Source organism: Oxyura jamaicensis (genome assembly GCF_011077185.1).
Source record: "Oxyura jamaicensis isolate SHBP4307 breed ruddy duck chromosome 19 unlocalized genomic scaffold, BPBGC_Ojam_1.0 oxy19_random_OJ106421, whole genome shotgun sequence".
NCBI lineage: Eukaryota > Metazoa > Chordata > Aves > Anseriformes > Anatidae > Oxyura > Oxyura jamaicensis.
Genome location: NW_023304537.1, coordinates 20,675 through 37,390, shown reverse-complemented (window position 1 = coordinate 37,390; position 16,716 = coordinate 20,675). Strand labels below are relative to the sequence as shown.

General features: G+C 49.3%; 1 long non-coding RNA gene across 1 annotated transcript in view; it reads right to left on the bottom strand.

Annotated features, from left to right (window-relative positions):
- LOC118158115 overlaps positions 1-15,061 on the bottom strand; it is a 43,900-nt gene extending 28,839 nt beyond the window's left edge. The window contains exon 1 of the long non-coding RNA XR_004746790.1: positions 14,408-15,061. This is a non-coding gene — a long non-coding RNA (uncharacterized LOC118158115). The remainder of the gene's footprint in view (positions 1-14,407) is intronic.
- Positions 15,062-16,716: the final 1,655 nt, after the last annotated feature.

Genomic DNA, 16,716 nt, shown 5'->3' with positions numbered 1-16,716 from the left:
GGGGGGGGGGGGGGGGGGGGGCGGGAAGAGGGGGAAGGGGCTTGAGACTAACAAGAAATAGTTGCTTATGAACCACAGCATTTCTTGTCCAGCTTGAGAAATCATCTCTGATTTCTGGAGCCAGCTGCAGGAGGCTCCAGGGAGACTTGGGCTTGGCGACGCACTGCCAATTAGAGTTCAGGATATAAAGTGTAATGAGCCTGAATGAGTGCAGCTATTTGATGGGATGGAAGGATAAAAGATGAGTGAGGGACCGGGCTGCTCCACCCACTGAAGCACTTCATGGCGTGAGGGAAATAATTAGCACCTAAAATGAAAAGGAAACAGAATTTGAAGAAGCCAGGAGAGTTAATAAAGAAAACTTGCCTTGGAGGGCTCAGGTAAACACAAATAAAGATGCAATAGAGACACTAAGTGACATTTTCAGAAGTAGTTTAGGGATTGTAAATCTCATTTTATGCAGGACTTCAATTTCCATGGACTGTCGATGAAGCCTGTGCTTCAGGGAACCTGGTTTACATGAAGTTTAGACACCTAAAATACAGTCCTGAGCTCAGGGGCTACAAGATATCCCCTGTGAAGGAGCCCCACACTGCGCTCAGCATCTTTAACAGCCTCTGGCCAGACTCTTGTGGATCAAGCCCACCTCCGTCCTAAGCTCTGCAGCTATTTCAGAAATGGGATTTAGGACAGCCTGAAAACTTTGCCTAAAATCCTATTTCTATAAGCGAATGTTACTGAGCATTTGGCTCTGAAGTGTCGTTTTGACAACTACTCCAAGTGGCTTGGAGCCACTAATGAAAGCCCAGAGCTGCACTTGGAGTTTGTAAATAGAGTCCAGGAACGAGCAGCAGAAATCCAAAAAGGACTTAAGGGTAAGAGGCTGCAGATGTGAGCTCATATAACATCAAAAAGGAGAATAAAGTGATGGCAGGGAGGAGCTGGGTCCTGCCCAAAGGATGAGTGGGTACCACATTTATCACAGACATGGAGGTGTGCTATGGGGCGGCACAAGGTCAGAGCCAACCGGTGCAGTAATAACAGCAAATGGAGTCGAGGTTTAGTGAGCACGAAAGGGAGAGATGTCTGGAGACATCCACTGTGTTACCGTGATTCACAAAATGGGCACTTGGGGTGTGATCCAAACACAGCTCCCTGCTTCAGGGGCCCATCTGTAATTTCTCCATCAGTAAACCAGTCTGGTAGGAGTGGCTGTGTCTGATAATGCTGCCTAATTCCCCACCAGGAGATACATATGAAACCCTCCAGTGCCTTCTTTTTTTTATTATTCCTGCTGTTAAGGAAGAAATTGAAGGATGCTTTATTCCGTCCTTATTCAGAACCATTCATCTCAAAACAACTTTCCTTGTGGCCATGGGGCCACATTGTCTTCTCCTCTCCGTCTTTGGGAGCCAGATATTCCAGGGGAAAATTTGAAGTTCCCCTTCTCCTGGCATTTCCTCAAGCAGACACCAATCAAAGCATCTTGACACTTGAGGGTTCATCTTCACACTTCTGCTGTGTTTTTCTGGTGGGTCTCAAAGGGCCAGGCTCTGTACACATCTAGGAAAAATGATGACCTTCATATGACCAGTTCCCAGCCTGTCATTACAGGCTGGGAACTTCGCTCTCCTTTGCTAAACAATGTTATCTTGCCTTCAGGTGAGAAAGTAACATCTCAAGTACAAAATTCTCCTTACATGCAGGCATGACGTGGCTGCAGCCCTTCACTGTTACTCTGGGACTGGTATTCATGACTCAGCCACAACTGCTTGTGTGAAGCTGGACAAGCCTTAAGCTCCTCATGTCTCTGTTTGCCACTTGCAAAAGCAGGGCAGTTAATGACCGATATTCTCCAGTTCTTTACTATTCTTCTGTTATTATTAAAATTGTAAATTGCCATGGGCAGAGACAGTTCAGACAATGATACAGCCTCTGGGCTTTTCCTTAATGCAAACAAATACTTCCATTATGGTTATGATAATCAAAAGCTCAATAATGCTGACACAACATCAATAACAGTGCCTTAAGTGAATGAATGTTACCATCTGGGATCTTTGAACAGTCATCCCTTACAGCAAAGCTTTAGGATTTAATGTATTACTATAAAAACATCAGCAAGGACCCTCTGCAATGTGTAAACAGGCTGATAATACCCAATAACCACTGGGGACATGCTGAATTACCTGGGTTGGCATGTGTTTGGGAATGGCAGATATACCTGGCAATTCTCCTTTGAGAAGTAAAAGATGTCAAAACACCCCATTTGATCCATGTAGCTCTGTTATTAAAGATACAAACTGCATCTTTACCTGCTATGCAGGTAGCACCAAGATGATTTATATTATTACTGCTACAATTATTATTAGAGTTGAAAAGATCCTTAGGCACAGCGAGACCATTACAGAATAAAATATGAAAGTAAATTGCAGAAGAAGTAAAATAATTGAAGTAATAACTGAAAACACAATGCACAAGAAAATGCTGTAATCCAACAAAGACTTTCAGTGTTGCAAATCTGGAAGGCTTCCAGAGGGAGAAAAAATGGTTTGTACCCATTTAGGAGACCCTCTGTAACACTGACGTGTTTTTGTGAGCTCCAAAGCCCACAGCAGAAAGTTGGGAAGGTGCCAGGGAAAGCACAAGCAGGGGACTGCAGCTTCATCCCTGGTGCAGGTTGGTTTCAGCTGGTAGCATCAGTGAGGAAGGTACTGGATACTTCTCACCCTGGGGATGCTCAGGGTTTCTCAGGTTCAGGCCTCAAACCCACAAACAGCAGATGTGTTATTTTGCTACTTACTCATCACCAGATACAGTCACTGGGAATTATTCTGTGCTTTCATAGGATGCTAACTGCAGGACCAGTGTCACACAGACCCAAAGCTGAGCCTCTTTCCTCCTTTCAGTCCCTTTGGAAAGGCCTTTCACTTCAAAAACTGCCTTCCCCACCCCCATTCTCACTGGCACTGAGAAAGCAGAGGTAGGGATTAAGGCGTTCATATGCACATGGGTCCTGGTGCAGATATTTGATGTGGGAGAGCGTTCAGTGCAAAAGGGTCCCATGCTTTAATGGGAATAAATGTGGAACAAGTCAGTGGAAGATGCAGTGAAATTTGGTGATGCTGCTCATCAGTGCCACCAATCCCAGCTTCCAACAAAATGCTGCTAAAATTTGACTTTGTTTCAAGGGAGGCTGAGCAAGTTTGCAGAGAAGAAATGCATTGGATTGCACTGTGCACACATGGAAACTTTACTGGTGCAGTTGGCTCCTGAGCTGGAAATTCCTGGAACCTGGAGGGGCACCAGGGAGGATTTCCATGGATCCGTGCCCAGTTACACACTTTCACAGCAGACATCCCCTGGGCTCCTCTTGGGGGCAGTGCCAGGAGTGAAGTGAACCTGCCCCTTCAACCTCTCCCAAAGTCAGGGCATCCACTGAGGCCCCAGGTGTCACGAGGGGAGATGCCTGGGGATTTGTCTCTAAAGGTACTACAAAAACATCTACATGTCTTAACCCCATATTCTGCACTCTGTTGCTCTTCAGGCTTGCTGGTCTCTTTCTTGGGGACCACAGTGATCCTTCCCACCTCACATCCAGATTATGCTCATTAACCAGCATGGCTGGGGCTGATGGAAGCTCTCCCCTTGAGCCTCCTGAAGAAGCTGCTCCTGCTGGGTCTTTAAAACCAGTCCCATTGGCCTCAGAAGATACTACAAGCCAGCTGCAGGCTTTGCCAATGCCAGCCTGGGCAGCAGGGATGTCCACAATTATGGAGGAAATGTCACCCTAGTGCCTTACCTCGCTCCAGCTTTTCCTTCCACCTGAAGCACACAGCCCGGGGTCTGGGCATGCTTGACACAAGGACAAGGAGAAAAACTCACAGCAGAGACATGGGTCTCCACATGCCTATGTTAAAAAAAGAGTGCAGCCATTATGGGTACAACAGGTTTACAACACGAGGTGTTAAAAAGGAAAGCAAATGAAGTGTTGGCCAAGGGCCAGGTGGAGAAAGGCACAGACTTCACAGCGAAGGTCTCTCCTAAGGATTGCTGCCATTTGCAATCATATCTTCACTAGTAATATCAAGGCACTTCAAAATGCAGGGGGGAAGAGCACCTCATGGTTGGTATTTTAAGGATCACACCGTGCAATTTCTCCTCCTGTGGGATTTGTTTTCCTCCTCCTGTTTCCAGGCAGCAGCAATCACTGTGGTCTGTGTGTCAGGGTTATGCCAGCGGGTTTACAACTGCCACAAGAAATCTGAGGCATGGAGATGTTGGATGGCACTTCCCAAGGACACTAACAACATAGCTGTCACCCTCCCTACCTCACCATCACCAGTAGCACTGACAGAGGATTACAAACCACCCTGCAAAGAACATCTGTGAGTTGGTGGGAGGCTATTTATTGGTGGGATTTGTTCCTCCCAGCTCCTTTACACCCCTCTTGATGGGGCTGGAAGGGCTCAGCCCTGACTGAAGCTGTATTTCTCACTACAACATCTGGCTCTCGTCCACTTGCAAGGGCTGGTGGGATGCTGGGGGACTAGAGAAGGAGTTCACATCAGAACAGGTTTTCTTCCAAGCTGAGTTCAAACATGACACTAAGTACTTCCAAAGTACCTTTTTTCTTGCTTTTGCTTAATTGTTCTTTTGTATGTGCGTAAGAGGACTTTGGTAGGAGATGAAGTTAATATCAAGCAGTCCCCAAACCATTGTCTGTGTTTGGAAATAGAATCGTTTAAGTTGGAAAAAGGCCTCTAAGATCATCTAGTCCAACCTTTAATGTAGCACTGCCAAGTCCACCATTAAACCATGTCACCAAGCTCTACATCTTCTCTTTTTTTGAAGACCTCTGGGAATGGTGACTCAACCACTTTCTGGGCAGCTTATTCCAATGCTTCACAACCCTTTCAGTGCAGAAGTTTTTCCTGATATCCAGCTTAAACATGCCCTGCCACAACTTCAGGCCATTTCCTCTTGTCTTATTACATCCCCACATGTTGCTGTGGAGTCCCTGCTGCTCAGGGTAAGGTGTCTGCACTTCTTTACCCAGAATAAATTTCTACCCTTTTCTACCAGTAAACTGTCTTTTTTAAAAATCTCAGACTATACCAGAGTTTTTGCTCTCTGTTTCTTTGGTTGGATTTCAGAGAACATGCCAACACAAGGTTATCAGCAAAGGTCTTCTAAGCTTATTGAAGTGACGCTGAGGGACAGGTCAACATGAGGCTATCAGCTCAGCTCCTCTACACTGGCTGGGCTGATGGCAAGGCAGAGGACTCCACAAAGTTAGTTTTTGGACCTTCAGACCTCTGGACACATCTGTGGACATCGACTCAGTTGCTACTGCTGTGTGCACATCAAAAGACAGATTTTGGAGAATTATGGGTTCTCCAAATTACGCGGTTCAGCCGCATGAGTTTCCCAGAAGGGCAGGTTTTTCCTGAAAAATAAAATATTTCTTAGGAGCTGCAGGCAGCCTCTACACACAGGGCCATAGGCATTTTGCCTCTTGGGCCATATGGCAAAGATGGCAGCAGGCACCGATGGGCAGGGTTCCTGGAGATCTCTGCTCCCACCAAAATAAGCCCCAGCACCGCAAGCAGTGCCCCCAGCCTCCACTGGGAAGCTCACGGCCAGATGATCAACATGCAGAGTGTGCACCATATGCTTTTGAAAGTCTGACCTTTCTAGGTTTAATTTGTTTTTCACAAAGAACTGAAGCAGGGGACAAAGGGACACCAGATTTTTTTTTTTTTTTTTTTTTTTCTCTCTCCAAATAAAGATACAGAAAAATGTGAACTTTCCAAAACTGCTGGTATTTACCAAATTGCAGTGTGAAGAATGAAATGCAGGGATTAAGCTTGACTCTTTCTTTCAGAATTACAAACAATAAACAACTCAATCCTTTTTCTCCTCACCATCCCCTTTCTGTGGCTGTTTTTTGCTGAAATTTTCCTGTGACATTAACTGAAGTGCTACTTCACTAGATAACACACAGCTCCTGAACCTCTCTGCAAAGTTGAGCTTTGAGACCGCTGCAAAGCCAACATTGAAGGGATTGTGAGCATTGTCAGAAGGGACTTCATACTTTTAATCAAGGATTACAGGTCGTATTGAAGGGGAGGCTCTGGCCAAGCCTCCAGTGCTTCCTGTCTGCATTATGGACCTGGGTCTCAGGGGTGAGCACAATTTTCTTTTTATTAATTTCTGCAGAACATATTCTGGTACCCCAAATGTATGCCCAGTGAAAGCTCACCCGTTTCACAAAGACTAAAAGAAAGATAATTCAGTGCACACAGACAGCTTCCACAAAATAAAGGTAGAGATGCTCTATGCCACAGTCCTTTCCTAGAGAAAAAGCTTGCTGAGGAACTACTTAATAATTAATGCATTCTCTTAACACCACTTAATTCGCATTGTTAATATTTACAGCCAAGGGAAGACAGGCGTTGGAGCAGAGCCATGCAGAGAGCAGAGAGGAGATGAGCACAGCCTGAGATGTGCAAACATGAGCGCTTGGCCAACACAACCCAGCCTCAACCCAGCCCCAGGGCCTGGTCCTGGCATGGGAGCACAGGGGTGAGGAAGGAGAAAACTGCCCTTGGCTGTCTGAAAACATGCACAAGGCAGTGGAGTAGGTTCTTCCTCCCCACCCACTGGCAAAAAACTGGTGGGGATCAGGCCTGGGAAGTGTGCTCGTGTTTCCAAGCACATCCCCACCTTCTCACCTCCAAAATGCAGATCCAGGCGTGAAGGTCCTGGAGGGAGCAGGACCCACAGATGCTGTGATGCAAAGCAAGTTTCCCAGGTCAGGGAGATGCTCTGATGGCAAATGCTGGGCACCATCCACCCCACACAAGGAATTATGCAGCTGCTACCAAGGGGAATTCAGTGTCAGAGAGGTCTGGTGAAGCTTAGATGGGTGGCCAGGAAGGAGAAAGAAAGCAGACACTGTTACTGCAGTGGTTCTCTCTCTGCCCAGCTCACACAACATCGCTGGAAGCAAAGATCTTTTTCCCAAAGCCTGGTTTTAGCATTACAGGCTTAACATCAGCAGAATAAATCAAGGATGACCAGCGAGAGTTAAGATCAGCTGCATGAAACTGGTATAAGTGTTTTAAAATTTCATAGCAAGGCTTCTTTGGGGCCATTCCCTCAGCTGCAGGGCACTGGGGCACAGCTGCCCAAGCAAACTGGATGGTGTGAGCAGGCCCTGGTGTCCCACCTGCAGCAGGAGCCACAGGAACCTTCCCAGCCTCCACCCACGGGGTCTTTGCTGAGAACACTGCAGGAGCTGCATCAGCCCTTTGAAGATGGCAAACATCAGCATGGGCAGTAGGGGATGTGCCAGCAATGGCAGAATAGCTACTGCACCGCGGTGAGGTATGTGATGAACGTGCTGTGCTCACTTCTGCTTGCAGTGCACACCAGATTTACAGCCTCATCTCCAGACATCCCTATAAACTGAGCATCTCTGCCCTGTGGAAGGGCAGCCACTGCTTCTCCCTCTCCTCCCCTTGGCTGCCATCTCCTCCCCTGGGTCCAGGGTACAGCTCTCATTTCTCCTCCCTCTGGCCTGGCTTTTCTTTAAGCCAGATCCAGAGGGAGGAGGCAATTAAGCCCATTGCTCCAGAGCAAAACCAACCCCATGCCACACTGTGTGCTATGACCTGTGTGCAGCCACCCCAGCCCCTGCTCCCCACTTTTGTCTCACTTTTGGGTGCACACCACTCTCTTCCAGGCACCTGCTCTGCCTTGTGATCTGCTTCCCCTTACATTTGTCCATTTACATCCTGCTTGTGCATGGCCTTCCAGGAGAAGTGACTCGGAGAGCCCTTCCCCAGGCCCTGATTCTGCACTGATTTGTGCATTACACACACACACACATACCCCATCAACTACTGATATAATTAAGCATTTTCAATTTAGCGGTTCTTGAGAGCTTCAGGGCACATGGTTACATGCTTTGCCTCTCTCTTCCCACATTCACAGCCCGATACCATTTAAATGAGGGTGGGCTTGGCATGTTCCAGGGGCAGGGGAGCCCATGTGGGGCTCAGAGCTGCTGCTCACTCTGGTACATGCAAAACCACTGCAGACAGCAGTGAGGACCCTCACACCACTCTCCCCCACCACCAAGATGTTCTTTGAGGCTCACTTTAATTTTGTCATGAGATTTTTAGCTGTGTACTGGGGATTTGTTTTTCTTGCAAGCATGAAACATGCCTCATTGAATGACATCCCTGCCCTTTTGGCTCTTCCCCTTTTCTCTCTTTTCCCCTGTTGTACATCTTTCTTTTCCCCTCCTCTCTCTCCCCAGGCTTTTTATCTTATGCATCATTCATCCCAGCTTACTGCCTTCTTTAAGCACAGACTTCAGGGACGTGCACGTCTCACTCAACTCCTTTTTCTCTTCCTGCCTTGATTTGCACTCACACACACACAGTGTGCCTGCAGCCTTGCAGGGAACATCACAGAGGCAGAAGAGCAGAGGGGAGGAAAGCAGCCTCAATGCACCTTTCACCAGGACTTGGGAAGTATCCATGTGGCTTTAACGACCACAGCCTGGCCCCAGGGCACCATTCAGAGGGATGAACCACTGCTTAGTGGTGTCTGCCAGCACTAATGTGTGAGCAATGGAAGGGCACAGGAAAACACAAGGGTGTTAAGTGCCGGCGTGCCCACCGCAGCGCTGCGTCACAGCAGGTGCTGATGTTTCCACCTTGGGTATTCCTATTGCAATTCTCAGTTGTTTGCCTGTTTTTGGCTGGGGATCAGCCAACACCTGGGCACGGCTCTGGGGTAGCTCAGTCCTTCTCCTCTCTTATCCCTGTGCTCCGACTTAAATCTGCAGTGAAGATTTGCCAGAAAACCCAAGTCCTTCTTGGGTGGCATTTCCCACACTTGTTGCATTACAGCTCAACACACCAAAACACTACCTCAAATTCAACAAGGAGCTTTCTTCTGAACAAAGATGACAGCCTTGGGTAACGTGAACAGAAAGACAAGCGCAAGCACAAAGCTAAAATATTGGTAAGGGCTTTCCAGTCCGTTTGTGAATCTCCTCAGATCTCTTATCAGCTACAGAAGCCTGTAAGAGTCCCATCTCCCATTTCTGGCAGCAGTTAAAAGGGTAAAAGCTTTGGAGAAAGTACCACCAGCTGCTGGGAGAGCTCACGGGGGGGAATTTGGCCTCTTGCTGGTGAGAGGAGGAGGCAGAGCTGCTGCCCCCTCCTTGCCCCAGGCACGGCCCCGTGCCCACCCCAGGCGCTGCTCTCCCCAGTGCTCTTGCCTGGCGAGCACACAGGAGTAGTGCTTCTCGGTGCTTTTGTCATCCAGCCATGAGTGCACGTAACATTTTAGAGGCAGAGCATGCCAAGCTATTGCTGGGGAGACGTGTAACAGCTTTTCAGACGCTTTTTACCTGTACTGAATAAATTAATGCAGTGGATTCCTCTCTCCTCTGCTGCCTTCCAGTAGCTCAGAGGGCTTGTTGGAGTAAGTCAGTAGGTCTTTTAGAGCTGGTAGATACATGTATAAGGCAGGTATGAACATTTTTCCAAGCTCATGTCTTTTTCCTGCCTGAAGGCATGTGCTGGTGTGGCAGCATCACTTCAGCTAGGTCAACCCAAAACGTTAGGGATTGTTTTTGAGAAGAGCAGCAATGTCTCATCACTGATATGTCTTCTACTCACCTTGGCTGCTGCAAACCCCATTTTGGTTTGCAGAGCTGTACGGAGCCATTGTTCCAGCTGTTTCTGTGTCCGTCACGGGGCAGGAGCATCTCTGTGCTGCTCACACCACAAGCAGCAGCGCCTGTAGGCTGCAGGAGCCTGTGCTTCCAGGGGTGAGGGCGTCCTGCCTCCTCCAGCCCCAGCCTGCTACATCTGCCCCCAGCCCCACAGCGGCACATGCTGCTCCTTTCCTCCAACGAGCCATGACTGCCTCTGTTAGCAGCTCTGCTCTTTTAGGGGGAAAAATTGCTTCTAGAGCTTTTCAACCCTCTAAAAAATGATGCTCTTACCAAACACAATGGGGATCCCCCCTTTACGTTGGATTTCATAAACCAAGACCACATCCACAGTACCCAGAAACCAATGTTTTCCTCCATCTCTATGTGACGACACTTCAGATGCAATAAGAGGCTGAGGAAAGGACCAGGAGTGATGGAGAAAAACAGAGCTACACCTCACCCTTCCTTCCAAAGGCAAAGTGTGTCTAATTGTATTTCCCACGGCCCTCGTGCATCTGAAATGCTTGGGCACATCTTTGAGGCGATGACTTTGGGCTCCACATGAGGCTCAAAACCCCACTGAAGGAGGAAGGGCCCCTCCTGCTGCTTCAAAGTGGATCTCAGGAGAAAAGCAGGGGTGAGCAGCTGTAGGAAAGGAAGCCGGGACTGCTCAGAGATCCTTTGCTGAGGGCCGATCCGGGCTGAGGCTCACATCTGCATCCAGGCAGTTGAGCCCAAGCCAGGCAGGTGATCAGCCTGCAGATCCCTTGCTCAGCATCTGTAAAGTACAGTTCACTTCTGAGAGGATTTGAGATTAAGTGAGTAACAAAGCAAGATTTCTCCTCTAAACCTCTATTTAATCACATAATCCTGAGGGAAGACCTCTCCTCTCCTTAGGGAAAAAGAAAAGTAGGTTTGCTGAGGGAGACATAATTTCTTTATCCCTATATAATTGGATATTTGCTGATTAAATATAGAAATAATTGGGAAAAAATTGATTTTTGATAATGGTTCAAAAGAAGAAGAACACCTCCCTCCTGGTTCACCCTAAGCCAACCAAGATGATGGGGGAAAAATGAGTGTTTTTTTTTTTTGGTGGCTCTATGGTGCAAGAAGCAGAGCCTGCTTTGTCCTTGCTGCAGGAAGGACTTGTGATGCCTCCCATTACATCCCAACACAAGGAGCCAAACCAGTGCCAAATCCTGGCTGTGAGGGAACTGGAGGGCTCAGTACCAGAGGTGGTTGTTTTGGATGACACACAGCAAAACCCTGTCCTTGGTCATCAGATATTTGGGATTGGCAGGGACCTGCAGAGGTTTCCAGCCCAATCTTCCCCTCAAACATGGTCAGCCATGGGGTCTGACCAGGTTGCTCAGGGCTTTATCAGAGGGTTTTAAGATACACTTGGATAATGGAGGCAGAATGAAGACATTTCATGTGATTTCAGCATTTATGTACAAAGGAAACAGCTTAAGTCAGTTTGAAATGTGGTATCCACGTCAAGCAGTTCATCGCTGTAGGTGCTTCTGCAAATCCAATCCTTCTTCCATGGGCCAGGATTTAGGATCTGATGCTACAAAATTGCTAAGAGAGCAAGAAAATCATTGACACTGCTTGTAACTGTTCATTGTGGGATTCAGACCATGAACGGCAAATGTTTGCATCTGTCTCTGTGGGGCTTTCAATAAGGGACGTGCTGCTTAGTGGTGCACTCCACATCACAGCCAGGAAAGGAGCACACCAGTGCTCTCTGGTCACGAGCCTGCTCTGCAGCACCACAGCAGTGCTGAACCTGCAACAGCGACAGTGAGCACCAGGAACTTTGTAAATGCTCCATGGATCTGTAAGGAAACCCCAGATTTTCCCAAAAATGCTGAGCCCCAGCCCTGCAGCCACATCCTCTGCAATGGCACCAACAGCCATGCAGGCATCCTCTGCAGAGCCCCTTTCCTTCTCCTCCTTCTGCTGCAAACCAGGCAGCAGAAAGGCATTTGGGCCATGAAGATGCTGAAGGGACAGGAGCACCTCTCCTACAAGGAGAGGCTCAGGGGGACCTCATCAATGTCCATAAATACCTGACAGGATAAAAAGAGGACGGAGCCAGGCTCCTTTCGGTGGTGCGCAGTGCCAGGACCAGAGGCAGTGGGCACAAACGGGCACAGGAGGCTCCCTCTGGACACCAGGCAGCACTCGTGTGCTGTGCAGTGACCGAGCACCGGCACAGGCTGCCCAGAGAGGTGCTGGAGTCTCCTCCTTGGGGATCTTCAAAGGCCACCTGGAGGTGGTCCTGGGCACCCTGCTGTGGGTGGCCTGCTGGAGCAGGGTTGGCCCTGAAGGACCCAGAGGTCCCTGCCGGCCTCAAGCAGTCTGGGAGTGGGATACGAGGGCAAAATATGAGTGGTGGCCACTGCCTGGCACCTTCTCCTTGTGGCCCTCCAAGGCTCCCTGCACTCCTGGGAGCCCAGTCCACCCTGTGAACATCCAGACCTCCCAGGGAGGTTTTCCAAGACCAAAATGATTTATGGAGTTCATCTGCTGGGGATGAACAAAGATTTGGTGCCAGGTTCAGGCTCCTATAGTTTTTCTTGGGTTAACAGACATGACACAAGGCAATGGCTTGGCTTGTGCCTAAGCCAGCACCCCCAGCTCCCCTTCCTGCAGCAGAGATCCCTGCAGCACTGCACGGACATCCACCTGTGACAGGCTGCATCAGGAAACCTGCACAGCATCTTTTAAAGCAGACATCAAACAGCAGCTTTGAAGAGATCAGAGCTTTGCAAGGATCCTTCAAGAGGGCCTGGATGTTCCCTGTGTTCACCATTTAATCTTGGAGGAGGAAAGAGAAAACAGGGAGGAGAAACATAACCAAAGAATGAATACCCACTGCGCTGGTGAACTTGGGTACGGTACAGGACTCAGTCCATCATGGATTTGGCAAACAAACACTTCCCACCCCCCTTCACAACAAAACCGATGCTCAAATTAACCTGCAATTTCAGCTGCAACTGGGGGACCCCTGCCCCACTGCTCTCTGCTCTGTTGCCATCAGTGGGACACACAAAGCCTCCTCCAACAGCAGCCCAGTGCCCCACAGGGTCAGACTGGGTGCCTGGTAGCAGCTGCCAGAGCCAATATAAAAATCTACTGACGCGTCCTCGCTCTGAAGAGGTCGGCTATAAAAGTAATGTGAAAAACTGCTTTAAATAAACCCATCCAAGACCACTTCATAAAGACACAGCTGGCTGTACAGAGCTCATTTGTTTTTTAGTGAAGCTTCACAGGATTACAATTATGAACAATCATCGTTTTGATGCACTTGGTTATTACAATAATAGCCAGGAAATAAATACCTGAGACAGGCTGGCCAGACAGAAGTTAGAAAAGAAACATTCACCTACAAATTATCATCCAAAACTCTAGCTTTTAATGTAAGTACTGGCAATTTTGCCTCCTCTTCCCCCGTCCCGTCCCCCCCCCCCCCACTGAAAGTATTGCCAGCACTGATGCATTGCCAGACACAGAATTTGGGCCAGGTTTTGCAAGAGCTGTCAGTCTAATGCAGGGGCCCTTCCTGTGCTTGTCAGAGCAGCTCTCAGCCCTGTGCCCAGCCGCTGCCTGTGTCAAGGGGACAGGGAAAAGAATCCCCAGAGCCCCCACTGCCCCGGGCTGGCCAAAGCATCACGGGGGGCAGGCAGCACACCTACCCTGCCAGCCCTCAGGGTCGGGGTGATTGCTCACACCCAGGACAAAACCTCCAGAGCCCACCATTGGCATCGCACTCGTACAGGTGAGAGGAGCATGAGCACCTAAGTCAAGCAGGAGGAGGACCAGTGGGATGAGATGAAGCAGTGCCAGGGTGGGAGGGCTGAATGAGAGCTTGAATACAGCAATATCCCTCCAGAGTTTGACTTTTCTTGGGAGGCAGAGCCTGTGCCTGGCAGCTCCAGCCAACCCACCTCGGAGTACAGATGCCCCCCAGCACACAGCATGCCAGGCTAAAATGCAGGAAGAGGAAGGATTTGGTAAGAGGGGATGCCGGAGCTGTAACACTCCCTTCCCTTCAGCCCACGGTGCTCTGAGCAGCACACCCAGGACCCTGCTCCATGCAGGGGCTCCCAACAGGCTGTGGGATGCCCCAACAGAACCTGAATTAAAGGTTGTTTTTATCCACCTGTGAGCCTCATGCAGCCAAAGTCCCTCTTTCAACCCCTGCCAGCTCGATCATCCCAGTGTGGTGACAAACCAGCAGCAAAGAGCCTGGAGGCTGGGTACTGCTGCTGGGAAGGGGGAGCTCTGCCTGCATCCACCAGCATCTCCTAAAGCAGAGGCTTTGCCCAGCCAGGATGCAGAAATCTCTGGGGAAGATTTCTGGGCCTCTGAGAGGCCAGAGCAGATTAAGAAGGGAACTCATTAAGAAGGGAACACCCCACACACCTCTCCCTTTTATTTTATTTCCTGTTTTTCTATTATAAGAAGAATTTTGCTAATGCTGTACAGCACCAGAACAAGGGAAGAGCTGCTGGCAGCCCTGGGCTCACACATCCCCCAGAACACAGCCAAGGGCTCCCTCAGCTGCATTCACTGCTAAACCCACCTGCACAGCCCACCTGAGGCAGCAGCACAGGCAGCACACCCCCATCCCTGCTCCCACCAGGCTGCAAAACTCACTGCATGCACCATCCACAAGTATCCTTCAGTGTCACATCTCCCGTGCTCACTAGACTGCCTTGGAAGTTGAAAACAACCTCCTTCCTTCTGGACAGCCCCAGTGGCTTCTATAGCCTTGCCAAGCCCCCCCCTTCCCTCCTTACAGGGTCCACCTGTAGAGAAATCACCTGCAGCTGGTTTTCCTCCTCCAGAACCCATTGCCTGCCATGCTGCAGCTTCCACTTAGCAGAGTGGCTTTCATGGGAGTGGGGTATGCCTGATAACACACACCTGGGAGAGCACAAGTTGCAGAAAGCGGACCCTATGTGAAAATAACTGCAGGATCCAAGTGGGTTTTGCTGCTCGAAACGTCCAACTTGTATGCAGCGCATGAAGGCAGATGGAGACGGATGTGTGGTGCTGCCAGCTCCACGCCTGAAGGGTCCTCAAGGAGCTGCTGGGGAAGCAGCAAACACACTGCAACCACCTATAAGCACATCTGCTCCTGTAAATTTGACGTTACCAACCAATTATGGGAGTTTGCAATGCTGAAGCTTTAGGTAAGCACGAGTCTCCCATGCGTGGTGCTGTGGGAGCTCCAAACGCGATGCTTCCCAGCCATGCTTCCCTCACCACCCCTGCGGGTGTTCCTGGTGTGAGCCTTCCTGAAATCTTCAGGAATAAAATAAATAAATAAATAAATAAATATGCAGGTAAACATAAAAAAGGAAAAATGTAGAGATAAGCTGTTCTTAAGCTGCAGCAGGGCACCCACCAGCCCAGCTCGCCCAAGGAAGCCCTGTCCTGCAGCAGGGCATCAGAGCCAGGGAGGGTGGTGGAACCCAGCTCCCATTTGCTGCTTTCACCTTCCTTCTAAAACAGCAGGCAGATGGACCTTGCTGTCTTTACGCGTGCCCAGGATCAGTGCAGAATTATGGCCTGGAAACCCAGCAGCAGAAATTATTCCTCATTTTGTTAATTTTCTGCTTTCTAATTGTTGAAAACCCACATCCTTGTTTTTAAACTCACATTAACCTTTCACCAAGGCTGGTGGGACCCGTCTGGTCCTCCTTTGGGCAGACTCAAAGAGTGGGGAGGGAAAGACGCGGGGTCCACATCTGTTCTCCAGCTGTAGCCCACTTTGCAGGGAGCTCCAGGGCCAGGGAAGCCTGGGGACACCGTGGTCCCCATCTCGGGGAGGGCTTTGCTCCAAGCACAGAGCACCTTTGCAAGGTGAACCCCAAAACCCCTGCAGCCTTGAACCTCTTGCCTTCACCTGAAAACAAACAGAACTAGAAATGAGCCAAAAATGTTTTGAAGGCCTTTTTGTGCCCTCTGAACTACGAGCATGCTGTTAGCGCGGCCACCCCGACACATCAGAAGGACACATCCAGGCTTGAGATGCGACGTCAACCCCTACAGGCTCGGTTGCGGTGCCGGAGTTTAGGGACAAAGGTCCCTGACCATAACCTGGGCTCCCCTCCATCAGCAGGAAACCACCTTGGCTTGTCCCTGTGCCAACCTGCCTGATGGGGCACCTCCATGAGATGAACCAGGTGGGTTCATTACAGGGATTTTGAGCATCCATCTTTGCCCCTGATGTTTTAGAAACACCCAAAAGATGTGAGAGGGAAGGCAGCGATGCTCTCCAAGTGACGCACGGTGCCTGAGCAGAGCAGGTGACAATATTCATCTGCACACGTTTTCTCCTTTCCCAAGTCAGTATATGCGGCCCTTGGAGAAGCTGCAGGTTCACGGCAGCCTGGCAGGCAGCCTTCTGCTCACACAGAACAGGGACATTTCTGCCCCACAGCCCCAGGGACTCTAATGGAATGGAGAGCACCAAGAGCAAAGCCCAGCCCCATCGCCTGTCCCTCTGAGCTGGGCTCGAAACTGCTGGGTATAAACTTGGCTATTAATGTGTTTTCACGGCCTGGCTTTCTCACTGCTCATTCTCCAAGGTGTTTAGTATCTTTCATAGCTTATTTGTTTAAAGAAGCTAAAATGCTTTGTTCTGAGTGGACTTTAGGAGTCAAAATTAGCTATTTTGGCACCATCTGTGTAAGCCCAGCAGAGCTCAGAGCAGCTTTTCTTCTAATGCCGTAAGCTTGTCACCAATGAACAATTTTTTATTAGTAAAATACTAATGCCCCAGTCCAACACAGCCCTCTTCGTTTTGCAGCCTCAGCCCCTGCCTGCAGAGCTCACCACTTTTTTTTTTTCCTCCTAAATTACTCTGGAGACTGGATTTCTGTAATACAGGGACGATGCGTTGTGTCGTTCACAGAGTGGGCTGCTGGGGAGGAAAAGAAGCACACAAGAAAACCCAC